Source organism: Prionailurus viverrinus, chromosome D3 (genome assembly GCF_022837055.1).
Source record: "Prionailurus viverrinus isolate Anna chromosome D3, UM_Priviv_1.0, whole genome shotgun sequence".
Lineage (NCBI taxonomy): Eukaryota > Metazoa > Chordata > Mammalia > Carnivora > Felidae > Prionailurus > Prionailurus viverrinus.
The window spans coordinates 20,126,666-20,154,061 of record NC_062572.1 but is presented as its reverse complement, the minus strand read 5'-3'; the positions used below and the strand labels follow the sequence as shown (position 1 = coordinate 20,154,061).

The window sequence follows — 27,396 nt, the reverse complement described above, 5'->3', positions numbered from 1 at the left end:
ACTAACAGCTCACAGAGCTTGCTTGGGATTCTCTCTCTCCCTGTCTCTCTGCCACTCCCCTGCTTGTGGGCAGGCTCTTTCACTCTCCCTCTCTCTCTCTCAAGAAACAAACAAACAAACAAAAACGAATAGGATCTCATGAAAGCCACCCTCACACTTAGTTCAGTCCTGTGAGGGAAGATGGTGCCAGAAATCAGGCCCTGACACACTGACTGAATATACACTGTGCATGCAGATAACTCCCACTGGACACTGCAGAATGTTCTTTGGGACCAGACAGGCACTCAGACCCGGGGCCTCCTCCTGCTAGTCACTTCCACGTGCCCAGGGAAAGTCTGCAGCTCCATTCAGGCAGGAGCAGGGTCAGCCCCACCCAGCCTTCCTCCAGCCCCTCCAGCAGGGAAGGAGCCCACCTCTGTGTGTGCTTAGAGACCATGTCCTGACCCATCACCTGGACCCCACATGCTTTCTCCTCCCCTCTCTCCTCAGTGAGCACATGATGTCTAATTCTATTAGCCTATTCTATTCACTAACAATCATTGCTTCCATTATGTGATTAGTTAGCTTGTTAGTTAATTAGTCACGTGACTTATGACCTTGTGTGTCTGGGGGGGACGGGTGGGGAGTAAGGCATGTGACTATAACGATAATGCTTATGTATAGACTCAGAGGTTATGTTCCCCGCAGGGACCGACCCTGCTGTCCCCAAACACACACCTACCACATGTTCCTTCTTCCCATCCTGACAACAGCTCCAAGGTCACTCTTCAGAGAGGCCTCTTCCAACGTCTCACCACATAGCACCTGCCTGTCATTTCTTCTGATCTCCATCTTAATGGCCTACTACTGAATGGTTTTCTCCCTGCCATTATTTTATTAATTCACTGATTGGTGGTAATCATTTCCCTACTAGTCAGTAACATTTTCATGTAAAACATACACATGATAATCAGAAACAGGAACAAAGTCTGAGTCAGATGGCTCTTCTCCAGACACTCACCAATTCCAAGAATTCCCAACTATGTTCATTTTTTGTCCCAACAGCCCAGCTACGGAGCTTTGCTTTTCTTTCTTGCTGACAATAGACAGGTGCCTGCTGCAGCTCCAGCTGTCACACCCGTGCTCAAGAGGAAGGGCACTCCACAAATTGGGTCTCTTTCCTTACTTCATGACAGTGAAAGTCCCCAAACAGATCCCCAGCTGAATGACATATCCATTGGCCAGTGCTGAGCAACAGGGTCCATCCTGGCCCAGAGGGACATGGGAATAGCAATGGTTTGGCTTTCAAATGAATGTAGAACACAAGACATAGGTAGAAGGCGGCAGAGACGTCCGCTGTGTCACCAAAACAAGTGTGTCCACTACGCCGCCCCTCCCACAGCACGGAAATTCTGGGAAAGAAACTGTGCCTTCTTCATAGAGAGTTCCCAGGATGGAAAGTCAGCCAGACCGAAGTGGGTCTGAATAAATGTTTGTTGAGTGTGTGTTCTCCTGTCTCTGTCCTTGGAACACCAGCCACCATGGCCCTATTTGGTGCACCAGCTGACAGCACTAGCAAGAGGCAGTCCCCAAGTCCTGTGTCACCTCCTGCAAGGCCCAGAGCCACACCCATGACCACCCACCTCCCCAGAGACGTGGGCAGTAAAACCTCAGATGGGCCTTACCTGCTCCTCCCATTGGCCTGTTCCTATTTTCATGGATACTCTCATCTCCTGAAGTCTGGCCTTGAGAGTGGCAGGGGCCATGTAGAGAAGAGCGGTTCCTCCCCTGGGGACAGCAGTGCATCAATCAGGGAATCCTACTCTGAGCTGTGGGTTCTGAATCTCCCGCGGGGCAAAGGACTTCCCGGCGCCTCCAGCAGCCAGTGTGGAGCCACCACCAGAGGGCAGCAGAGATCACTCAGCAAAGCCACCTGCACACAGGGAGGCTCCAGGTATCAGGGGTTCTAACAAGGAGGGAGGGCTGCTCACCAGGACCTGAGACCTGTGGGAAAGATGTAGTTTCTACAGCACCACCTCTGACTCTGATGTAAAATTCTGACTCGCTGTCTCTCAGTTCTGTGCCTTGTAGATTTGTCTCTGTCTCTAGCACAGGTCCAATACTTCATGCCTCTCTAGCCTGACCCATTCCTGCTAAACTCAGCCACTGTCAAACCTTGCTAAAGCTGGGTCTGTCCCTGGCACTGAGAACACCCTCAGAGTACTGAGGCATAGGATCGATAAACTGTCCTCAGGACAGAAACTTACAATACCTCAATGGCTCCTTAAAAATCCATGTGTACTTGGCAAGGGAGGAATTCTGTTTGGGTTCTGGTGTTCCTCAACAGAGATATAACTTAGGAACCACACTGACCTAAGCCACCTTATTCTGCCTGCAGAGGAAACGTGCTCATGGGTTCAGAAAATGCAGACAAACGCCACCTCTGAGCTCAGCCAGGACAAGCCACCCCAGGAGCGAGGTCAGGACACGGAGAGACACGGAGTGTGGACCCAGCCTATGCGACCAGAGTGTAAGTCAGAATTCCCTGGGCTGAGGGTGGGTCTGCAGGGCTGTCCCTCCCCTCTCTGGCCCCTTGGAGCTGAGCCCTTCTCTGAAACCACAAAGCTCCTCAGCAGCAGCCCCTGAGCCCTGGCTGATTTGCATAACTAGCAGGTCTCTCCAGCTAGGGGATAAGAGAGACTTTGCCCAGCCTTGGGCCTTGGTAGCAGAATCAGAGTGCCTCCACCATGGCCTGGACCCCTCTCCTCCTCGGCCTCCTCGCTCACTGCACAGGTGCTGCACCCAGGCTCAGACCCACTGCAGCCCCAGGGATCTGGGGCAATCCAGGCCCTGACTCTGAGCTCAGCAGGGGGCTGGTTGTAGGGGGAAGGATGGTTATGACCCTGCTGCAGGATGAGAGACTGGAGGGGTGTAATCTCCCCAAATCCTCACTGGCTCTGTGTGACCCTGAGGCACTACACCTGCCCGGAGAAAAATGAAAATGGACCCCTTTGTTCAAAAGCTCCATACACCAGCCAGGCCTATTGGCCTCAGGGGCTGAAATGATTGGAGGGTGGAAACAGGGGGCCCAGATCCCTGGAGCTCAGGCGAGGTAGGTGAGGGTCTCCTGAGATGAGATCCACAGCTGAAACCTCTCTTTTCTCTCTTGACGGTTCCGTGGCTTCCTATGAGCTGACTCAGCCCCCCTCAGTGTCTGTGACCCTGGAACAGACGGCCAGAATCACTTGTAGAGGAAACAACATAGGAAGGAAGTATGTTCAATGGTACCAGCAGAAGTCAGGCCAGGCCCCCATGCTGGTCATCTAGAGTAACAGCAACCGGCCCTCGGGGATCCCTGGCTGATTCTCTGGCACCAACTCGGGGAAAATGGCCACCTTGACCATCAGCAGGGCCCAGGCCGAAGACGAGACTGACTATAACTGCCAGGTGTGGGACAGCAGTAGTGATGCTCACGGTGACACAGGCAGAGGGGGAAGGGAGTTGAAAACCCCTTTCACCATCTGTGTTACACTTTTCTCCAGCCCCAGAAGGCCTGTGCACAAAGCAATCAGAAGGTCTGACAGAGGTGTCCAGACCCAAGGTCCCCTGACCTCCCTATATACCCACCCTTCGGGTGGTATCTCCAGAAGGTGTATCAGGGTTGATCTGTAGATCCTGAGATTGTCTGGGCCAGACTGTGTGTGAGAACAAAGGGACTGGCTGGAAGGACAAATAAAAACACCCATCCACTTCTCATTACCACTGCATTTCCGTGTGGTGGCCATAGCCCATTCCTTCATTCAACTGACCAGTATTAGAGTCCAGAATTTCCCAGCTCAGCTGAGCTCCAGAAGCCTTGCCACCATGCCGGCTGGGGATTCTGAGTGGAGCACACTAGTGCATTACCCACTGTGGTGTCACCCCCCCTCCTGGGCTCACACATGCACCCACCTCTGCCTGGAGCCCCTGACAGCTCACAGGGGTCCTCCTCTCTGGGAAGTGCCCTTGGATCAGAAAACTGCCTCCCCAGGTTTCTGCCCCTTCTCAGAGAGGTTCAGGTGCATGCTGGCCTGAATCTAAGGTCCCAATGCCATGCCTCACTTTCTCATGTCCTGAAAGTTCCCAGCTTTAGAGCTCCCTGTAGGAATGAGGCCTCATCTGATGTCTCACTCTGTGTGGGTCACTTCTCCTTCGGCCCAGTCTGACCTTCCTCCTCCTTCCAGATCTCCTACACACGCACTTCTCCATCTCGGTGTCTGCTTCCAGGAACCCAATCCAGGCTGGTGGGCATCCCTGACAGGGTCCTCAGGGACATGAAGAGATCACTATATACCCACATCTGGGGTTTCTCCCTTTTGTTCCCCAATGTGCTTGTCCAATCCCCAGATAGATCAGATTGGCCCTTGTATTTTTATACAGTGAGAAAAGATACAGACACACTAGGTGCTCCGGGTTCTGACAGACAGTTGGAGAGTCACATCCATCCTGCAGGTGAATGAGGAACATTGGGGCAGTTGCCTCCTCCTACAAAGTGACCAGAAGATACACAACCATGGACTGAGACACAAAATGGGTGCAATGTCACTTCTACCTCCCAAATCTTGTATAAGAATCTTTCCTTACACCCACCCTACCAATAAATATAGACAGAAAACTATTCTGGGAAATACAGTTTCAATGCTGTCAATTAATAAACCACCACAGTCCCCCATCATCCACATGAAATCTGTCCACATCCCCAGAAACCACAGTCTGCAAATAAAGAGAATATCAGTAGCCATGCTTCCACCTAATATGATAAAAATATCCATTAAACAATTAAAAACACGTTCATCCTTTCCCCTAAAGAGGATACAAAATACCTTTTTCTCTACTAGTGATATTTCTCATTGTCCCAGATAATTTGATATCCTATAACTTCATATTGATACATAAAGTTAACTATTGTGAATACATCTGATGCTAGATGGTAATAGTATGACCCAGGAGAACAAAACAGAAACATAGGATTAATATGTATCCAAACATATTCATATCAACATAAGGAAGAAACACTTGTTCCTTCTATTGTCCTCATTTCTGCCACTACATGTGGTCAGTGGTGTCTATAATTACATCTTTACCACCCACTCCAGATTCCCCTTCCCACAACAAATACCTGAGAGAGTCATCATCCCTGCCAGTTGCGATGACCAAAACTCTATTCTGGAACATTCACCCATTATCAGACCTGCTGAATTGGAATGTGCTGATTTTTTTTTTTTTTACTGTAATCATAGTCCCAGATAATATTAGGGGATCTCCTGAGTCCATACATAAACCTGCTTCCCCAATTGTGTAGGAGAGACCCAACTGCCCCTTGATAGACATCGGAATCACCAACCCCAGTGCCCCCTACTTTTCCTGGTGATTCACTGCCAGAAAGACACAGGAGGGGCCATGGCACCCTCTCAACCACCAGTACAGAGCAGCCAAGATCCCGCTGGGTATCATCCCATTCACAACACACAATCCATGTGGCTGATGAAAAAGTCTGTTCCTAAACCATTTTTTCCACATCACTACAGGGTCTACAATCTGTATCAAGCTCAGTTGATGAGGGCAGGACAACTAAGCCCAAGAACCAGGTGACCTAGTAGGACCTGGGGAGACAAGGAGAGGAAGTGAGATGTTCCAGGGTGGCCCAGACCCCGGGCCTGTGACACTCAGTGAGCACACAGTCCCCTGAGGAGGGGGGGGGGGGTGGTTCACAAGATGCAGCTGCAGAGGCGGCAGTTGGGCGGGGCCCGGGGCATCTGCATGTGAAACAGCTCCCAGGTGCCTGTGGTGCTGATCCTCCCAGGACCACACTGTGTGGCCTTACTCCTGCTCCCTGGCTGCTCCCAGCACAGGTGAGGGGCCCACAGGGTGCGGCACAGGCACCCTGCTCTCTCCCACGCAGGGTCCCTGGGGTCAGGTGCTTGCCCTCACCTCTGTCCAAATTGCTCCCTCCCCTCAGTGCTAGACCAGTCACTTCTGACTCAGCCTCCCTTTCTTCCTCCAGGCCCCTCCCCTCTCCTGTCTTAGGAGCTCCATGCCTCCCCTGACCTGAGGCTGCCTCCATCCCTGTCAGTGGCCCTTGGAAGCCCAGGATTCCCTGCTCTAGGGGTAAGCTCAGGCATGAACATGCATCTTGGTACCAGTAGAAGGAAAGCCGGGTACCCAATCTGGTACGCAGATATGAGCAACCATCTGGGTCTGATTCTGAGGATGCAATTTAAGGACATGGCCCCCTGAGCATGACCAGGACCAGAAGGGCCAGGACCAGGCTGTCCATTGCTGTGTCAGCTATCATGGCAGCAGAAATGGCTGGCAGTGACTCACAGTGACACAGAAGGATGGGGGATGGGACACAACCCTCCTGTCACAGCCTGCCTCTCATTCCCACCTGCCCTCTGAGCAGCTGTTGGTCAGGCCTTAGGATCAGGTATTCTCCCTGGTCCTGGCCTGACCCTCCAGTGTGGGAGAATCCAGTAAGTTCTCTGTGCTCTGGTCTGTGTTTATCCTAATGAACAGAGTTGGGGGTTATTCTGACTATTTGGATTGTAATTGAGTATTATGGTTGATAGTAAAGATTTGGGGTTTCATTAAATATCACACGGGACCCAGATATAATCACATGTTACTCAGGAGGGGAGACAGCTGTCCCAACAGCACAGTCCTGCGGAAACTCCTCCTCTCCTTGGATACAGGCAGCCTGCACGGGCCACAGGGGCCATGTGTACTCGCTTTCCTCAATGAGGCATCCCCACATCCGGAAGGACTGCCTGATGCTTCATGAAGAGGGGACCAGGCCCCTGCTGCCCCAGGCCCTTCCTTAGATTTTACACAAACTGTGGAGGAAGTGCAGCCGCCATCTTGGATCCCACCTGGGGACTTTCTCCTGGCACCACTGTCCTCCCACTGCCCCAAATCCCATCACCTGCACGAGGCAGGTCCGACCCTTAGCTCAGGACTGACCCACAGGGACTCACACCCACCCCCAGGCTGACCCTGTGTGGTGGCTTTGCCTGCATTCTGGTCCCAGCTGTCATTCTGAGGGAAGAGACCTTATCCAAGACATGAATAAGTTTTTTTTTATAAATTGAATTTCTCTTCACAAATCTTTGACTTGTGGTTTTGAAATCAATTTTTAGAGCAATTTCATGAGGTCAAAACGACAGATGAGGAATGTTTTAAGAGGGAAAGCAGATGCTTCCCCAGTTTCCACTCCTGGCTTGAATCAGAGCAATACCTTCATGGGAGTGGGGAGACACAGGACAGAGAATCATTTTCTCCTCACAAAAGCATCACAAGTGCAATTGGAATATTTCCTCTAAAATTCATTTACTTATTGATATGAGGAACTAAGTAAAAAGATAATTTTTGGTGGGATTCCCTATGACTGAAATGATATTTCCAGGGAATTTTCAGGTTCAAGGATCATGAACGGGTCACTATAGAGTTATTCTCCAGAGATTCTCACCATAGGCTTTGTCAACAACATGACTTAATGGGCTGGCACGTCCCTAGTCCAGGTGGCCCCATGCCAAGTGTAGCAGCGCTCCCCATAGGCAGCTTCCAGATCTGAGAGGAAGAAGCTGTCTCCTTCAGGACCTGGAACATTCTGGCTGAAGTTGTTCCACATCCCCTCTCAGCCTGCGCAGCCTTCCTCACCTGGTGCAGGTGACTGCTGCTGCCTGGCACCTGCAGCCTCTGCTCTTCTCTCTGCCTCTCAGGGACTGGGGACCTGCAAGCCTCTCCCAGCTTCCCTTCCCTGTCAGGTGCACCCCTCCCTCATGTTCCTGTTCAGCTCAGCCAGTCTGTGGGGCGTTGGGGAAAACAGTGCTAGGTCATCCACGTGGGACAAAACAGGAGGACAGGACAAGCGACATGTGTAGCACCCTAGTCTCCCTGTGGCTTTTAGGTGTGTAAGCAGGGAGGAAAGGGACAATAATACTGCCCTGCTAATAACCACTGCCCTCAGCCCCCAGGTGACCTAGGAAGTTCCCAGGCACTGAGCACACTTGTGTCAAACCTGTTCCTACCTCAGCAGCCTCCTCCTGTTCATGCCTAGCAGGTGGCCTAGAGAACTTGACTTATTACCTGGAAATTGCCTCTTACCACACCTGGCCACGCCCTCTGTGCCCAGAATGCTCACCTTAGGAGAAAACTCCATATAGTCCCTGAACTGGGTTGGGATCCCAGGTCCTTCAGGTTTGTCCCGTTCTTTCAGATCCTATATCCCCCTGCCCGTGCCTACAGAGGGCATGACTGGGCTCCTCCCACACACATTCCACTGCGTGTTTCTCTTCCTGACTTTAGCAGGGCCAGAGTCCCCTCCTCAAGAGGGATCTATGTCTAGATCATGCAGAATTCCTACGATGCAATGTGAGTCAAACTAATGTGGGTCTGAATAAATGTCTGTATCTGTTTTGGGGGCATTAGTCCCCAGGCACCCCACCACACATTAGCCCTGTATCTGCAGTTGACACCAAAAAGAGCCACCCTGAGTCCTGGCTCCCCCATGTGACACCACCTGTGTGACCTCCCACTACCTCAGAGACAGATGCAGGGATGCCTCAGTGAAACCTGTGCTCTCTTCCTCCAAATGACCCTGTTACATTTTCATGGGTAATCTAGGCCCCTCATGTAAGAATGCAAGGCGAGCTGGGGCACCTCGGTGGCTCAGCTGGTTGAGCATCCGACTTCAGGTCATGATCTCGAGATTCGTGAGTTTGAGCCCCACATCGGGCTCACTGCTGTCAGCCTGTCAGCACAGAGCCCGCTTTGGATCTTCTATCCCTCTCTCTCTCTCTGCTCCTCCCCTGCTCACACTCTCCTCGAAATAAATAAATATTTTTTTTTAAAAAAAAGAATGTGAGGCAAGTAGAAACCTCATTCCTCACTGTGGCATAGAAACCTCACGCACAGAAACCTCATTCCTCACTGTGGCAACAGTCCATGGAGCAGGAATCAGGACCTGAGCTGTAGGTTATGAATCTACACTTTACAAAGAAAGCCTCTGCAATCCAGCAGCCATTTGGAGTGGCCCCCGGGGGGCAGCAGAGATCACCTGCCAAAACCACACGTAGATCCGGCTCCTAACAGGCAAAGGGGTTTAGTAAGCAGGACCTTCGGGACAATTGTTCAATTATTTGTCATTTGTCTATAGTGTCATCCTTCACTCTCACGTTCAAATTCTTCAGGGTATGTGTGTGTTGGGTCCTGCTCATGAAGACACTGCCTATTTAACTAATACAGGTCCAGGCATTTTGTCTCCCACCAACCCATGCCCTAGCTCACCCTAATGAAACAAAATGCTGTCACTGCCCACAAACACCCATCCTCCCTAGGATCACACGTTTCCCTCCCTCCCCTGTGCTGACAGACTCAGCTGCTCCTCCTTCCTGGAAGTTCCTCCCACCTGCCCCCTCACCTGTCCCTCCACTCACCTCCCTCAAGGAAGGGGGAGGGGACTGGAAAGTTCTGTTCTTCCCTATTCCCAGTGCCTGCAACACAGTGATTTTCTCTGTAAGCTTTTTTCAACTGAACTTATACATTAAGATGTTTGCTACATGTTTTTCCAACAACTGAAGACAACTTAATTATAGTAAACATTCCCTTGAGGAGTTACTAAACTTTAAAGCCCCCTCTCATTATTTTATACCACAATCATTTCTTTGGCCTCTGATCTGACACCAAAATGGGGATGCTGAGTCACAACCTCTATGACCCGCTGCAGGAGCTCATGGCTCAGAGCAGACATTTACAGCACCATGATGGTTTTGTAAACTCCATGTACTCTAGACAGAGGATGAATTTTATTTGGGTTCTGTGGCCAAAAGCTGTGATCTGGGATAGGACCCTATACCTGTGTGAGCCTTATAGCGTCACCTATAGAATGGGCTCAGAAAATACAGACTCCACCTTTGAGGTCTCAGTGGTCAGACCAGCCAAGGAGTAAACCCAGGACATTGAACTGAGAGGGAGATACCAGCCCCAGACTATGGGACAGGGCTGCCCCTCCCCTCTCTGTGTCCCTTAGGGCAGAGCCCTTCTCTGAAACCACAAAGCTCCACAACAGCAACCCCAGAGGCCCAGCTGATTTGCATAAGCAGCAGGTCTCTCCAGCAAGGGGATAAGAGATGCCTGGAAGGAACTTTGCCCAAGGTCTTGGTAGCAGAATCAGCGCATCTCCACCATGGCCTGGACCCCTCTTCTCCTCAGTATCCTGGCTCACTGCACAGGTGAGAGGTGTAATCCCCACTTGTGCTCACTGGTTCTGTGTGAGCCCAAAGGGGATGGTCCTGACCAGAGAAAGGGGTGGAAAGAATCTTATTTGTTCAAAGGATCCTTCCCACCAGCCAGTCCCATAAGCTCCTGGGGCTAAGACTTATAAGAGAGGGTACCCTGGGGGTACAGAGAATCCCTGGGGCTCAATGCAGGCCAGGCAGCTTATGGGATTTCCCAGAAATGGGTCCTTCATCTTCTAGCCCAACCCATTTTTCTCTCTTGCAGGTTCCATGGCCTCCTACGTGCTGACCCAGCCCCCGTCGGGGTCAGTGAACCTGGGACAGACAGCCAGAATCACCTGTGGGGGAAACAACATTGGAAGTAAAAATGCTTACTGGTACCAGCAGAAGCCAGGCCAGGCCCCCATGCTGGTCATTTACTATAGCAGCAACCGGCCCTCAGGGATCCCTGACCGATTCTCTGGCACCAACTCAGGGAACACGGCCACCCTGACCATCAGCGGGGCCCAGGCTGAGGACGAGGCTGACTATTACTGTCAGGTGTGGGATGGCAGTAGTGATGCTCACAGTGACACAGGCAGATGGGGAAGTGAGACACAAACCCCTTCCCCATCTGTATCACACTCTTCTCCAGCCTCAGCAGTCTGACCCGGGTCCCCAGACCTCCTATCCACCCACGCTTCACGCAGCACCACCAGAGGATATATCAGGGTTGATCTGGGGGCTCTTGGGATTTTTTTTGAGCCTGAGTATGTTTGGGAACAGAGGACCTGAGTGGAAGGACAAACAGAAAGAAACATCCATCCGCTGCTCCTTACCCCTCCATGTCCATATGGCGGTCATGGGCCGTTCCTTCACCCAACTGACGAATATTAGAGGCCTGAATTTCTCAGCTCAGCTGAGCTCCAGAAGTCCTGCCACCATGACAGCTGGGGATTCTGAGTGGAGCACACTAGTGCATTATTCACTGTGGTGTCACCCCCCTCCTGGGCTCACACATGCACCCACCTCTGCTTGGAGCCCCTGACAGCTCACAGGGGTCCTCCTCACTGCGAAGTGCCCTTGGATCAGACAACTGCCTCCCCAGGTTTCTGCCCCTTCTCAGAGAGGTTCAGGTGCATGCTGGCCTGAGTGAATGAAGGCCCTGCCTCGGGTTCAGATGTCCTGAAGGTCTCAGCTTTAGAGCTCCCTGCAGGGATGGAGGCCTCATCTGATGTCTCACTGCACGTGGGTCACTTCTTCTGCCCAGTCTGACCTTCCTCCTCCTTCCAGATCTCCTACACATGTACTTCTCCATCTCAGAGTCTGATTCCAGGAACCCAATCCAGGTTGGCCAGCATCCCTGACAGGGTCTTCAGGGACATGAAAAGGCTACTATATAAACACATAAAGCTCCGGTTTGTGCCCCAAATCCCCAATATACGTGTCAAAATCCCCAACAGATTAGATTGTTCCTCGTATTTTTAAACAATGAGAAAAGATGCAGACACACTAGGTGCTCTGGGTTCTGACAGACAGTTGAAGGGTCACATCTATCCTGATGGTGAATGAGGGACATTGGGGCAGTTGCCTCCTCCTACAAAGTGACCAGAAAATACACAACCATGGACTGAGACACAAAATGGGTGCAATGTCACTTCTACCCCCCAAATCTCGCACAGATTCTTTCTTCACACCCACCCTACCCCAGAATACAGACAGAAAACAATTCTGTGAAATACAGTTCAGTCTGTCGATGTTGACACATAATAAGCCACCACAGTCCAACCTCATCCACGTGAAATCCACCCAATCCAGGCAAACCACAATCTCCAAATAAAGAGAATATTGGCAGCCATGCTTCCACGTGATGTGACAAACTATCCAAACTATCCAATGAAAAATTACCAACATGTTCATCCTTTCCCAGGAGGATACAAATATACTACTGTCTGATGGTGGTATTTATTTTTGTCCCAGCTGAAATGATATCCTATAGCTTCATATTGAGACATAAAGTTAACTATTATGAACACATTGGATGTTAGATGATAATGAGATGACCCAGGAGAACAAACCAGAAACATAGGATTAATAGGTTTCCAAACATATTCATATCAACATAAGGAAGAAACACTTGTTCCTTCTATTGTCCTCATTTCTGCCACTACCCTGTGGTCAGAGTTATGTCTATAGTTACATCTTCACCACCCACTCCATATTCCCCTTCCCTCAGCAAACACCTGAGTTAGTCAGTTGGGTCCCTGCCAGTTGAGACGACCAAACCTCCATTCCGGAATATTCACCCATTATCAGACCTGTTGAATTGTATTGTGGTGAGTTGATGACTACAGTCACAGACCCAGGGAATATTAGGGGATCTCCTGAATCCATACATCCACCTACTTACCCTCATTGTGTGGTAGAAAATCCCTTACCCCCTGACAGTAGCCAAGAATCACCCCAGCCAGTACCCCCTACTTTTCCCAATGACTCACTGCCAGGCAGAGCCAAAGGGTTCATGGTGCACACTCAGCCAGCAGGGCCATGCGATCAAGCAAAGCACAAAGTCCCAAGAATGACAAGGGAACATTTAGTTGATGGCTCACTGGGGATAACAGTGAGTGCTGCTACTTGCACTCCCACCCCAATTCCTAGATCCGTGAATCCCAACTAGGGGAGAAGCAATACCATATATGTCTAATACATGACAACTGAAAGTACATACAGAGTCCCAGAGGACATGGCGTGAACCCTGCGTGCTATTGCCACCACCCAGGTGGCAGCAGAGGTCACTTGCCTAGCCACCTGGTGATGGAGTGGGCCTGGTATCAGGGCTCCTAACATGGCAGGGGGAGCTAGTAACCATGACCTAAGATCTGAAGGAAAAGGTATCTTCCTTCTTAAGTATCATGCTTGACACTGATGTACAAAATCCTTTGGCTCCTTATTCCTCTGATCCAGATCTTGCAGTAATTATTTCTTAGGCACAGATCTGGGACTTCAATCTCCTACATACACCCCAGTGGTGTTAAGGCTCTCTTAAGTCTGCAAAGCCCCCAGGACGATGGGACAAGATGGAGGAACAGCATGGAAGTTTTTTGTGTGTTTGTGTGTGTGTGTGTGTGTGTGTGTGTGTGTGTGTGTGTGTCTCGTCCCTGAAATACAGCAAGATCAACACTAAACTGCCCTGCAAACCTAGAAAATTGATTTGAGGATTAACACAACAATCTGCACAACCTGACCAGAGAACTTAGCAGGTACGTGGAGCAAAGAGGTGAACTGGGGGAGAAGCCATGGAGGGCAGGGGGCTGTTTTTGTTTGTGGAGAGGGAATGGAGGCGGGGGGTGGGGGAGAATATGGGAAAAGTATCCGCCCCCCCTCCCCCCCACAAAAGCAGCTGGAGAGAAAGTGGAAAAGTGGAAACAGCCGCAGGGACTGAACCAAAAAGGGAGAAAGGAGAGGGTGTAAATTCCACTAAGACTCTATAAACAGGGGGAGTGCAGAGGCTGAAACTCTGTAGCTTGATACCTGGTGGTGCTCTGGTGGGAAGAACGAATCCCCGGGAGCAGACTGAAGTCCAGGTGTCTTCGGGACACACGGGAGACGCAGTTCCCCTGCTGGGAGGGCTCCCCACAGGCAAAGATCCCAAAGGATCCTGAACAACAACCACATTCGCTGGTGCTGGAACAAGCTTGTTGTGGGTGAAGCCTGGTGACAGATTTGTGTTGTGATTTTCCATAATCTCTGAAAAGCTGCTGCTACACTATCTCGCGAACTGTTTCTGGGGTGGGCTGGCACTCAGCCACAGTCTCTGGGCATCACCAGCAGCACGGTCCGCAAACATTCCTGGGTGCAGCCGGCACCTGGCCATTGCTCAGTGAGACCCTCCCCCAGAGGGTCTGAGTGGGTCAGGAAACACAGCCGCATCTGAGATAAAACTCAGGAGGGAGGTACCGCCTGGCAACCTGACAGCTTGGTCACAGACAGTGTAAAAGCAGGGAGTGGATGGAAACCGGAGACAAAGGAAGGGTGCGCGACTGCCGATCAGGGAGAACAGAGTTCTAAGACAAAGGAAGGGTGCGCGACTGCCGATCAGGGAGAACAGAGTTCTAATACTACAGACTGGTAGATGGGTGACGCCATTTTTGCCCCTCTTGCGCATGCGCATACACACACACACACACACACACACACACACACACACACACACACACACACACACACACACACACACACACACACACACACACACGCGCTCCACAATAATCCACCCCAGTAAGCTAAGCAGCACCATCTAGTGGAGAATGGAGCCATTACACTAAGCCCCGCACCTGGGCCAACCTTGCTCTTCAGGAACACAAGTCTCTCCACCTGCTTAGTTTACAGACTATAAAGTGTTTCATAGTTTGACACCTAGGGGAAGACAATGTGATTTCAATGGTATTTCAGTCTGTTCGCTGCTCCAGCTATTCAATTTTCTTTTTTTATTTCTTTTTCATTTCTTTTCTTTTTCTTGAATAGGGAAAGAGAAAAAAAATGTATTTTTATTTTCAATTTTTATTAAAAATATTTTTTATTTTTTTCTACAATATTTTCTTACTTTTTTGTAAATTTTTCAAATTCTGTTTTACTTCCATCATTTCATTTTATTCTATTTCATTGTATTCATTTTCACAGGAAGTTCATGACCACTAAACTACCCTGCAAGAAATTTTAAGGGGGACTCTCTGAGGGAGAAAAGACAAGGAAACAAAAAAAGACCAAAAGCAACAAAGACTAGAAAGGACCAGAGAACACCACCAGAAACTCTAAATCTAAAAGAAACCTAATGGCAATAAACTCATATCTTACAGTACTCACTCTAAACGTCAATGGATTAATGCTCCAATCAAAAGACATAGGGTAACAGAATGGATAAGAAAACAAGACCCATCTATATGCTGTTTACAAGAGACCCACTTTAGACCTAAAGACACCTTCAGATTGAAAGTAAGGGGATGGAGAGCCATCTATCATGCTATTGGTGGACAAAAGAAAGCCAGAATAGCCATACTTATATCAGACAATCCAGACTTTAAATTAAAGACTGTAACAAGAGATGAAGAAGGGCATTATATCATAATTAAGGGGTATATCCACCAAGAAGATCTAACAATTGTAAACATTTATGCTCCAAATGTGAAGGCGCTCAAACATATAAATCAATTAATCACAAACATAAACTCATTGATAATAATACCATAATAGTAAGGGACTTCAACACCCCACTTACAACAATGGACAGATCATCTAAACAGAAAATCAACAAGGAAACAATGGCTTTGAATGACACACTGGACCAGATGGACTTACCAGAAATATTCAGAACATTTCATCCTAAAGCAGCAGGATATACATTCTTCTCCAGTACACATGGAACGTTCTCCAGTATAGATCACATACTGGTACATAAATCAGCCCTCAACAAGTACAAAAAGATTGAGATAATACCGTGCAGATTTTCAGACCACAACGCTCTGAAACTAGAAGCCAGCCACAAGAAAAAATGTGGAAAGATAACAAACACTTGGAGACTAAAGACCATCCTACTGAGGAATGAATGGGCTAACCAAGAAGTTAAAGCAGAAATTAAAAAGTACATAGAAGCCAATGAAAATGATAACATCACAGCCCAAAACCTCTGGAACTCTGCAAAGGCAGTCATAAGAGGGACGTATATAGCAATCCAGGCCTTCCTAAAGAAGACAGAAAGATCACAGATACACAACCTAACCTTACACCTTAAAGAGCTGGAAAAAGAACAGCAAATAAAACCCAAACCAGCAGAATACAGGGAATAATTGAGATTAGAGCAAAAATCAATGCTATTGAAACCAAAAAACAAACAAACAAACAAACAAACAAACAAAACAGTAGAATAGATCAATGAAACCAGAAGCTTGTTCTTTGAAAGAATTAACAACATTAATAAACCCCTAGCCAGTTTGATCAAAAAGAGAAAGGAAAGGACCCAAATAAATAAAACCAAGAATGAAAGAGGAGAGATCACAAGCAACACAGCAGAAATAAAAACAATAATAAGAGAATATTATGAGCAATTATATGCCAATAAAATGGGAAATCTGGAAGAAATGGACAACTTCCTAGAAACATATACACTATCAAAATGGAAACAGGAAGAAATAGAAAAGTTGAACAGACCCATAACCAGTAAAGAAATTAAATTAGTAGTCAAAAATCTCCCAAAACACAAGCGTCCAGGGCCAGATGGCTTTCCAGGGGAATTCTACCAAACGTTTAAGGAAGAGTTAACACCTATTCTCTTGAGGCTGTTCCAAAAATAGAAATGGAAGGAAAACTTCCAAACTCTTTCTATGAAGCCAGCATTACCTTGATTCCAAAACCAGACAAAGACGCCACTAAAAAGGAGAACTATAGACCAATTTCCCTAATGTACAAGGATGCAAAAATCCTCAACAAGATATTAGCCAGCCGGATCCAACAATACATTAAAAAAAATTATTGACCACGACCAAGTGGGATTTATACCTGGGATGTAGGGCTGGTTCAATATCCGCAAAACTATCAATGTGATTCATCACATGAATAAAAGAAAGGACAAGAACCACATGATCCTCTCAACAGATGCAGAGGAAGTGTTTGGCAAAATACAGCATCCTTTCTTGATAAAAACCCTCAAGAAAGTAGGGACAGAAGGATTATACCTGGAGATCATAAAAGCCATATAAGAAAGACCCAATGCTAATATCATTCTCAATGGGGAAAAACTGAGAGCTTTCCCCCTAAGGTCAGGAACAAGACAGGGATGTCCAATCTTGCCACTGCTATTCAACATAGTATTGGAAGTCTTAATCCCAGCAATCAGACAACACAAAGAAATAAAGGCATCCAAATCGGCAAGGAGGAAGTCAAACTTTCACTCCTTGCAGACTACATGATGCTCTATATGGAAAACCCAAAAGATTACACCAAAAAACTGCTAGAACTGATCCATGAATTCAGCAAAGTGGCAGGATATAAAATCATAAAATGCATAGATATCGGTTGAATTCCTATACACCAACAATGAAGCAACAGAAAGAGAAATCAAGGAATGGATCCCATTTACAATTGCACCAAAAACCATAAAATACCTAGGAATAAATCTAACCAAAGAGGTGAAAAATCTACACACTGAAAACTATAGAAAGCTTGTGAAAATATTGAAGAAGACACACACAAAAAAGGAAAAAGATTCCATGCTTCTGGATAGGAAGAACAAATATTGTTAAAATGTCAATACTACCCAAAGCAGTCTTCATATTCAATGCAATACCTATCAAAATAACACCAGTATTCTTCACAGAGCTAGAACAAACAATCCTATGATTTGTATGGAACCAGAAAAGACCCTAAATAGCCAAAGCAGTCTTGAAAAAAAAGAAAAAAAACAAAAACAAAGGAAACACCACAATCCTGGACTTCAAGCTGTATTACAAAGCTGTAATCATCAAGACAGTATGGTACTGGCACAAAAACAGACACTCAGATCAGTGGAACAGAATAGAAAACCCAGAAATAGACCCACAAATGTATGGCCAACTAATCTTTGACAAAGCAGGAAAGAATATCCAATGGAATAAAGACAGTCTCTTTAGCAAGTGGTGCTGGGAAAACTGGACAGCGACATGCAGAAGAATGAATGTGGACCACTTTCTTACAGCATACACAAAAATAAACTCAAAATGGATGAAAGACCTCAATGTAAGACAGGAACCCATCAAAATCCTAGAAGAGAAAGCAGGGAAAAAACCTCTTTGACCTTGGCCGCAGCAACTTCTTACTCAACATGTCTCCAGAGGCAAGGGAAACAAAAGCAAAAATGAACTTTTGGGACCTCAACAAAATAAAAAGCTTCTGCACAGCGAAGGAAACAATCAGCAAAACTAAAAGGCAGCTGACAGAATGGGAGAATATATTTGCAAATGACATATCAGATAAAGGGTTAGTATACAAAATCTATAAAGAACTTATCAAACTCAACACCCCAAAATCAAATAATCCAGTGAAGAAATGGGAAAAATACATGAATAGACACTTCTCCAAAGAAGACATCCAGATGGCCAAATGACACATGAAAAAATGCTCAACATCACTCATCATCAGGGAAATACAAATCAAAACCACAATGAAGGGGTGCCTGGGTGGCGCAGTCGGTTAAGCGTCCGACTTCAGCCAGGTCATGATCTCGCGGTCCGTGAGTTCGAGCCCTGCATCGGGCTCTGGGCTGATGGCTCAGAGCCTGGAGCCTGTTTCCGATTCTGTGTCTCCCTCTCTCTCTGCCCCTCCCCCGTTCATGCTCTGTCTCTCTCTGTCCCAAAAATAAATAAACGTTGAAAAAAAAAAATTAAAAAAACCACAATGAGATACCACCTTACACCTGTCAGAATGGCTAACGTTAACAACTCAGGCAACAACAGATGTTGGCAAGGATGCGGAGAAAGAGGATCTCTTTTGCATTGTTGGTGGGAATGCAAACTCGTGCATCCACTCTGGAAAATAGTATGGAGGTTCCTCAAAAAAGTAAAAATAGAACTACCCTACGACCCAGGAATTGCACTACTAGGTATTTATCCAAGGGATACAGGTATGCTGTTTCAAAGGGGCACATGCACCCCAATGTTTATAGCAGCACTGTCAACAATAACCAAAGTATGGAAAGAGCCAAAATGTCCATCGATGGATGGATGGATGGATGGATAAAGAAGATGTGGTATATATATATATATATATACAATGGAATATTACTCAGCAATCAAAAAGAATGAAATCTTGCCATTTGCAACTACATGAATGGAACTAAGGGTATTATGCTAAGCTAAATTAGTCAGAGAAAGACAAATATCATATGACTTCAGTCATGTGAGGGCTTTAAGATACAAAACAGATGAACATAAGGGAAGGGAAGCAAAATATAAAACATTTTATAAAAACAGGGAGGGGGACAAAACATAAGAGACTCTTAAATATAGAGAACAAACATAGGGTTGCTAGAGGGGTTTTGGAGGGGGATGGGCTAAATGGGTAGGGGCTTAAGGAATCTACTCCTGAAATCATTGTTGCACCATGTGCTAACTAACTTGGATGTAAATTAAAAAATAAATAAATTATTGGGGCGCCTGGGTGGCGCAGTCGGTTAAGCATCCGACTTCAGCCAGGTCACGATCTCGCAGTCTGTGAGTTCGAGCCCCGCGTCAGGCTCTGGGCTGATGGCTCAGAGCCTGGAGCCTGTTTCCGATTCTGTGTCTCCCTCTCTCTCTGCCCTTCCCCCGTTCATGCTTTGTCTCTCTCTGTCCCAAAAATAAATAAACGTTGAAAAAAAAAATTTAAAAAAAAAATTAAATAAATAAATAAATAAATTATAGAATGTAAAAAAAGTCTATAAAGCCCCCTCCCTCTGAGAACACACATTGTACCCCCCTCTTTGCTCTGAGAGCCTCCTGTCCTGACTTCGAAGAGAAGTTCCTCCTTTCCCCCCTAAACCGTCTCCAGGGGGCTGGTGCCAATTTTCTTTTCTTTTTCTTTTTCCATTCCAAGGACACAGCAGCTATTCAATAACCATTACTCAACCTCATACATTATATTAAATATTTTTATTACCTAATGCATTTTCCCTAGCAACTGAAGTCAAAATTATCATTTCAATTTCACATGAAGTATTCTTAGAATTCAGCCAATTTCATTCTCTTATACTCAAATCATATCTTTTGAGCATGTGATATGTCCCTGCCCCAGCCACACATTGGAAATTCTGAGACACAGCACTTACCACCTGTCCAAGAGCTCATGGCCAAGGGTAGACTCTTACAGCAGCTCCATGGACCTTTAACAACTCCACATGCACCTGGCAAGGAGGAAATTTTATTCAGGTTCTGGCTCTCACAAACTGTGATCTGCAATAGAACGCTGCTCCTGCCTCAGGGTTTCCCTGGAGTAGGGGTGAGGAGTGTCACTGCACTGGGGCCTGGGAATGTCAGAGGAGACTCAGTGTGGAAATGCTATGGAGATGGAGCTAGAAGCGGACCAGCTCGAGGCCCCCACCACAACACAATGATGGATGAGACACTTGGAACTCCTGGATGATATTAACCACCTTCCTCCTGAGCCAGAATGGAGCAGAGGAAAGACTGGGAGCCCAAGACAATCTCAGTATCACCACCATGACTCTGGCCACCTTCATGACAGCACCCAGAACGATTCAGTGAGCACGATTTCAGGTTACCTGAAAACACAGATAGACTGTCTCTCAGTGGCCAGAACAGCCCAGGATGGAGGCCAGGGCACAGACTGAATGGGGGATACAGCCCCAGACTAGTGACTACCAGGAGGAGGATCCCCTGGGCTGGGGGTGGAGACTACAAGGGATACCTGTCCTCTCTCTGTGCCTTGGGGCTGAGCCCTTCCCCCTTCTCTGCAACCACAAAGCTCTTCAGCAACAGCTCCAGAGCCTCCATTGATTTGCATAACCAGCAGGAGTCTCCAGCAAGGGAAAAAGAGAGGCCTTAGGAGGAATTTTGCCCAGCCTTGGACCTTAGTAGCAGAATTGGGGTGCCTCCACCACGGCCTGGACCCCTCTCCTCGTCGGCCTCCTTTCTCACTGCACAGGTGCTGTGCCCAGGCTCACTGGGATCTGGGACAAGCTTGGCCCTGACTCTGAGCTCCTGCCCCAGTGGGGGACAGGATCTCTTCACCTTGCTGCAGGATGAGGGGCTAAAGGGGTGAAATCTCCCATTTTGCTCACTGGCCCTGTGTGAGCTCTAAGGGGCTGCACCTGCCCAGAAAAAGGGACTGGGAGTTTCTCATTTGTTCAAAGGTTTTATCCACCAGCCAGGCCCATGGGTCCCTGGGGCTGAGATTGATGGGTGGGGACAACTCTGGGGGCCAAGAAACCTCTGGAGTTCGGTCCAGGCCAGGAAGGCAGAGCCCCGTCAGCTGGAAACCCACCTCTCATAATCTCTCTTGCATGTTCTGTGGCCTCCAATGAGCTGACTCGGCTCCTGTCAGTGTCAGTGGCCCTGGGACAGACGCCAGGATCACCTGTGGAGAAAACAACATTGGAAGGAAATATGTCCAATGGCACCAGCAGAAGTCAGGCCAGGCCCCCATCTATTATTGCAGCAACTGGCCCTCAGAGATCCCTGAGTGATTCTCTGGCTCCCAACTCAGGGAACATGGCCACCCTGACCACCAGTGCGGCCCAGGCCAAGGACGAGGCTATTTCTGTCCCACCTACCATGTCATTGGGAGCACCTGGCAATGACTCACAGTGACACAGACAGATGGGGAAGTGAGACACAAATGCTCCTGCCCTGGCCTGATGCTCATTCTCTCCATTCTCTGAACAGCCATAGGCCACGTCTTAGGGTCGGGTGTCCTCTCTGGTCTTGGCCCTGACCCTCAGGGTTGGAAAGACTTCCCCTCAGGGCCTTTGTTTACCACACTGAGAAATAGTAGGGGGTGGGGAGGTAGGGGGCCTGTTTTGAATCACAAAGACTGTGGCGCCCTGTGGGTCCAGAGGTCCCCCTACTGGCTGAACCTTGGCACAGCCTTGTCCCCTCTCCAGGCAAGTAGCTCCTCACTCCTCTCAGGAGTGATCTGAAAAGTCAAGATACTGGAAGGAAAATGCGCAGCTCCTAGCTGGCCCCTGATTCATGGGGGTCCTTCCACTTGTTGGTTTATGTGATCACCCTTCGCTGAGACCCAGGATCTCTATGCATCAGAGAAGAGCCTCCTTGCAGGGGAGGGGGCCCGGCCCTGCAGCTGAGCCCTCAGCACCATTGCCCACCCACCCTCCAAAAGAACTGAGGTTCACACTCCCTGCTCCTTTGTAAGTTTACATGTAAAGTTTTCACCAGAAGTTTGTAAAATGTTCACAGAGCTCTTGCACACATGTTGAGTGGAAGCAAATGTCATATGATTGGATGCCCACTCTGTAACATTTAGAAATTTTTCAACTTTCTTTCCTCTTCTTGAACTCTGTTTTCATTCCACACCCCTTCCTGGATTTGATCTGCTTATATATTTTTATACCTGAAATACATACTGTCATACATCTCTATCCTAAAAATATGCACTAAATTTTTACATTCTAAAATTTAGTTTCATAGCCTGTGATCTTGAGTGTTAAATAGTTTTCTTCCAGTTGGCATCATAATTATTCATAGCAATATGTGAGCAACACAAAATAAACATATTAAAATTTTCATTTTTTGATTCATGGATCCATTGATAAAATATGATGTTCCACTAGAATGAATCAGGGTCCTGTATCAATTCTGTCCTACCTTTCTTTTTTTTTTTTTTTTTTTTGAGAGAGAGAAAGAGAGGGAATGAGTCTCAAGGAGGATCCACACTCAGCATGGAGCCCAACACAGGGCTCCATCTCGTGACCGTGAAATAGATCATGACCTGAGCCCAAATCAAGAATCAGAAGCTTTGGGCCCCTACGTGGCTCAGTCAGTTAAGCATCTGACTTCAGCTCAGGTCGTGATCTCATGGTTCATGAGTTTGAGCCCTACGCCGGGCTCTGTGTAGACAGCTCAGATCCTGGAGCCTACTTTAGATTCTGCATCTCCCTCTACCTGCCCTCCCCCTCTTGCACTCTGTCTCTCTGTCTCTCTCAAAAGTAAATAAACATTTTTAAAAAATTAAAAACAAAAAAAGAAACTTTATAGTTTAAATGTTATGTTTAAGACTATGATCTATCTTGGGGCACCTGAATGGCTCAGTCTGTTAAGCATCCGACTTCAGTTCAGGTCATGATCTCCCGGTTCGTGTATTCAAGCCCCGTGTCATCGGGCTCTGTGCTGACAGCTCAGAGCCTGGAGCCTGCTTCAGATCTGTGTCTCCCTTTCTCTCTGCCCCTCCCCTGCTCATGCTCTGTCTCTCCCTCTCTCAAAAATAAGTAAACATTTTTTAAAAATTAAAAAAAAAGAATTAGAAGCTTGACTGACTGAACCACCCAGGCATCCCCTGGCTTTCATTTTTGTATGAAGCTCAAAGAAACTTTGGTCTCATAAACAGAAGTTTTGTAATACAATTTCACTCACAGATCTGAGCTCCTTCCTAGTTATGTGCCAAAAATCATTAGGGGTTGATTGTCAAAAATTATTGTTTTCAATTATCTATCAGCTGGCAGCTCTATTTCATATTCTTTTAATTTTTTTTTGAAAGCAAAGAGTGGAAACCACCTGACTTCAAGAGGATTTGAACCAGTAGACAGTTTGATGCACCATCGGAATAGAATGAAGGGCTTATTGCCGCATCTGCTGGGAAAGGCACCTGCAAACAGCCCTGACCTCATCTGTCAGCAACCTTGATGAAGAGAGCCACCTGGAGCTGAGCCATGGTCCTGCCCTGGGCAGCTGGCCTCTAAAGGCTGATCAACGTGAGGGCCTGAAGGCCCAGCCTCTCAACCCACCTGGGGAAACTGCGAAAGGCCATCTCAACAGCAAAGCTCCCCTATAGCTGAATCCTCCCTCTGCCCATCCTGCCTATCCTGCTTCCCACCCAACCCTTGCACAGGGGTTGGTCCCAATCACTCTCCCTGTAAAACTCCTGCAGTCTGGCTCCATCCCAGTATCAGCTTCTAGGGGAGAGGGGACCACCTGCACAGAGGTGTCACCTAGCCATCTGTCATCCACTTTCCCAGCTTCTGGGATATGCAACAAGAAACTTGAACAGAACTTACTAAGAGATCCCTTGTGTGTCATGTAATTTAAAAGATTGGGAAGAAATTGGGGGTGCCTGGGTAGCTCAGTTCAGCAGCCGACCTCAGCTCAGGTCATGTTCTCATCATTTGTGAGTTCGAGCTGCATTGAGCTCTCTGCTGTCAGTGTGGAGTCCGCTTCGGAACTTCTGTCCCCCTCTCTCTCTCTGCCCCTCCCCAGCTCATGCTCTCTCTCTCAAAAATAAATAAATATTAACAATAATTTTAAAAAAATAGAAGATTGGGGAAAAGTAAAATATCTGTAATCATCGTGCATCTTTGCATCTTTACAAATTTTTTTGAAAAACATTATTTCCTCTTCTCATGTGTTTTAAACTGTATTTTTTCCTCCAAAACTTGGGACTGCCGATTTGAATCATTCAATCTAGGGAAGAGTCCCACTGTTTAACCTAATTGGCAAAGCCAGTCCTCACTGTCCAAGGTACTATTCAGACGTACTTCTGTTAGAAACTGGCTCTAGTTGTCAACACAAGTAAACATCTGGATGGGTATTTCGGGGAATATTGTAAAATCACTGAAAAGCAAAGGATGTGTCTGGAGAAATGGTCAAACAATAAAGTGAGGTCGATTTTATGTGAATATCTATTTTATAACAACGTTTTTAAAACAAGGTAAGTCACTAGGCTATTCGCCATTATGGAACTAGCACACACAGTGCAGTAGCTACTATGGTATATGACGCGTGTAGTTATACACAAATGTGAGGGTGTGTGGGCTTTTAGGAATAATGAAGTAAGAATCGAATGTAAATTACGTTAGTATTGGTAGCCATCAGGATGGAGCGCTTTGTATGAATGTAATAAAGAAGGCTGCACCACCCTCTCTAAGAATGTGCTTTGTCCCGCGAGGACCTGCCAGGAGGCTGTTCCCGGTGGAAGAGCTGAAGGAGCTGTGGCTGCTACAAAGCCACCACCTGCCACGCAGGTCCTCATGAAGGGAGTGTACCCCTCCCGGGTATCAATCCAAGACTTTGGAAAGGGCCTGGAAAACTGGGCTCCGCTATGCAAACATCAACCCACCTCGTCAGGTGAGGCTGGAACCACAGGGCTCTGGCCACGCCCACTCCAGAACCCCGCCCCCCGACTTCCTCCACACACCGCCCCCCAAAAAATGTTCCCTAGAGTATCAAATACAGCCGGCACTAGTATGAGCAGAGTAAGCCACTATCGTTACATGTAAAATTTAAGGGAGGACCCCAAAACTCGTCATCAAAATAATATTTAATGCAATCTTTTTTCACATCGTAATGCAGAAAAATCCCGTAATAAATATAACATCAAAACTGTAAGTCAGTTCAGTATCCGCCCCCCCACTCCACACTGGAGTGACTCGCTTCACTCGCCTCACCCCAGGCCGTGGTTGCAAGGGTTAGGTGGGTGTCAGGGAAGATGTTGGACTAGAGTCCGTCCTCTGCATCCTCCCGCCTGCCACCACCACTGGAGCCTTTCCCGGGCCTCTGTCTGGCCAGCCCCTTCTGAGTTCCAGCCCTTTCTGAGGTTTAGCCTCCCTCTACTGCTGGTCTCTGCTGCCCCCTATTGGACTGTCCCCTCGGGACTGCACTCCAGGCGGCTGTATTGGGAGAGTTGGGCGTTAAAGCACTGAAAAGTTCCCAAGCTCCATCCTTCAGTTCCAGGCTGGCTCCACCTCATGTGCAAAAAAAAAAAAAAGCCTGGTCCTCTCAGGTCTCTGGCTGGTACTGGTAAGTCCCAAGACACAGTCTTTACACCAAGTCGCTGTGTGTCTTAGGAAAGAAACTCTCCCTCTCTGTGCCTCAGTTTATCAGTCGAAGGAACTAGAAGGTCCCCACCAGGGTCATGAGTCTGTGACATCTACAGAAGCAGTAGAATTCTCTTTCCATTTGCTGGAGGAAAGCTGGAGTGTGGGGTGGGACTGCACCCCCAAGATCAGCAAAGGAGTAGGGGTCTCCAGGGATCCTGGGGATCCCTCAGAGTGGGGCTCAGAAGCTGCAGAGCCAGACCCTGACTCCAAGAACTCTGAGAGATTCCAGAACCTCTGTCACATCCCCAGACAGATACTTTGTTACACACACACACACACACACATACACACACACACACCCCATGCACAACTGTGAGATGAGAAGGCCCAGCTGGCTTGAGTTTGGGGATGGGGGGGTGGTGGAGCAAGGTGCTGGAGAGACCTGGATTTAGGCAGTCTCTGGGGCTTGTGGAGTATAGAGTGGGCAGGAGACTGGTCAGCAGGAGACAGGGGCACCCTCTGACATGGGAAGCAGGACAGAAGTGATTGGACAAGGACACACCCTGACACTCCATGGGAGAAGGGCTGGGGCAGGGCACAGAGGAGCCAGGTACCCTCAGCAGGGGGTCTACCAAGGGGGACAGATAGACCTGGACTCCTCTGGCCCAGCCTGAATCCAGCCCTTGGCATATCTCAATCCAGGAAGGAGGTGAGGGGCAGGCCTGGGTGGGTCAGAGCTGCAGCTGCACCATCTGGGAAGACCCAGCCCATCCCTCAAGTGTCCCCAGGAAACAACCAGACCCAGATTTCTGACTGCAGCCACCACAAGAGGATGTGGTTTATGGCAGTGGCGGCCCAGAGGCTGTGGCAGGTGCAGGGGTGGGGGAAAAGAGGCACAGCTGGGGATGCTGCCTTTAGGGAGAGCCCCTTCTTCCCAAGACTTGGGGCTGTCCCCCAGAGAACCACAACTTCTGGGCCCTGGGTATTAGGTGAGTGTCACACCCACACAGGGGTGCCAGGAGGGAACAGCTTCGGTCTGGACTCCTAGGGCACATGCCACTCCAGCCCCCATGGTACCAGGAACCCAAGGTCAGAGGCAGGTGTGGGCCTCATCCCATGGATAGGATGATCTCCTGCCAAATGTAGCAGGAAAGTTAAGGAGTGCCTGACTCAAAACATGGGACACACAACTCTTAAAGGGACCTCCCAGGAAAGTCACTTTGGCAGGCCTGGGAGGCCTCATTTAGGGCTGCTGAAACAGAAACTAGAAGCCCTGAGGGGCTGCAACCCAGATTTGAGCAGGTGTATTAAAAGACCTTGCGGCAGAAAAGGCAACTGGAAAGCAAGAGAGGCGCTGGGTGACAGGCGGGATCCTACAACCTGCTGCTTTCAATTCTCTCTTCACCGAGCAGTGAGACTTCACCAGGCCCGGAGAGCTGATGCACAGACATCAACAAAGCATGTCCTGGAGCCGTGCAAGGGCCAGCCCTCTGTATAGAATCTGCTTGAACATCAATTTCCTCATCCTCAAATAGGTGAAATGATCTCAGCTCAGCCAGCAGCCGGCCCCGCTGTCTGCCTCAGCCTCATTGCATTACATATTATATTCCTGGGCTTTCCAATGGCCTCCAGCCCAAAGCACCTGTGCAGTCC

At 48.1% G+C, this 27,396-nt stretch overlaps 1 protein-coding gene, 2 long non-coding RNA genes, 1 pseudogene and 4 gene segments (V, D, J or C); 6 read left to right on the top strand and 2 right to left on the bottom strand.

The window, feature by feature from the left end:
• LOC125148985 (uncharacterized) overlaps positions 1-20,575 on the bottom strand; it is a 49,518-nt gene extending 28,943 nt beyond the window's left edge. Inside the window, exons 1-2 of the long non-coding RNA XR_007145764.1 lie at positions 20,518-20,575; positions 20,065-20,139 (exon numbers count right to left, since the gene is read on the bottom strand). This is a non-coding gene — a long non-coding RNA (uncharacterized LOC125148985). The remainder of the gene's footprint in view (positions 1-20,064; positions 20,140-20,517) is intronic.
• LOC125148931 (immunoglobulin lambda variable 5-37-like) overlaps positions 1-27,396 on the top strand; it is a 1,027,427-nt gene that overhangs the window by 954,727 nt on the left and 45,304 nt on the right.
• LOC125148968 (uncharacterized) overlaps positions 1-27,396 on the bottom strand; it is an 863,358-nt gene that overhangs the window by 791,822 nt on the left and 44,140 nt on the right. The gene's annotated exons all lie outside the window — the stretch shown is intronic.
• The window catches only part of LOC125148944 (immunoglobulin lambda variable 5-37-like), a 657,272-nt gene that overhangs the window by 589,356 nt on the left and 40,520 nt on the right, over positions 1-27,396 (top strand).
• The window catches only part of LOC125148932 (immunoglobulin lambda-1 light chain-like), a 327,578-nt gene that overhangs the window by 274,164 nt on the left and 26,018 nt on the right, over positions 1-27,396 (top strand).
• LOC125148935 (immunoglobulin lambda-1 light chain-like) overlaps positions 1-27,396 on the top strand; it is an 899,300-nt gene that overhangs the window by 850,751 nt on the left and 21,153 nt on the right. The gene's annotated exons all lie outside the window — the stretch shown is intronic.
• Positions 1-27,396, top strand: part of LOC125148936 (immunoglobulin lambda variable 5-37-like) — a 647,249-nt pseudogene that overhangs the window by 607,233 nt on the left and 12,620 nt on the right.
• LOC125148937 (immunoglobulin lambda-1 light chain-like) overlaps positions 1-27,396 on the top strand; it is a 498,673-nt gene that overhangs the window by 462,984 nt on the left and 8,293 nt on the right.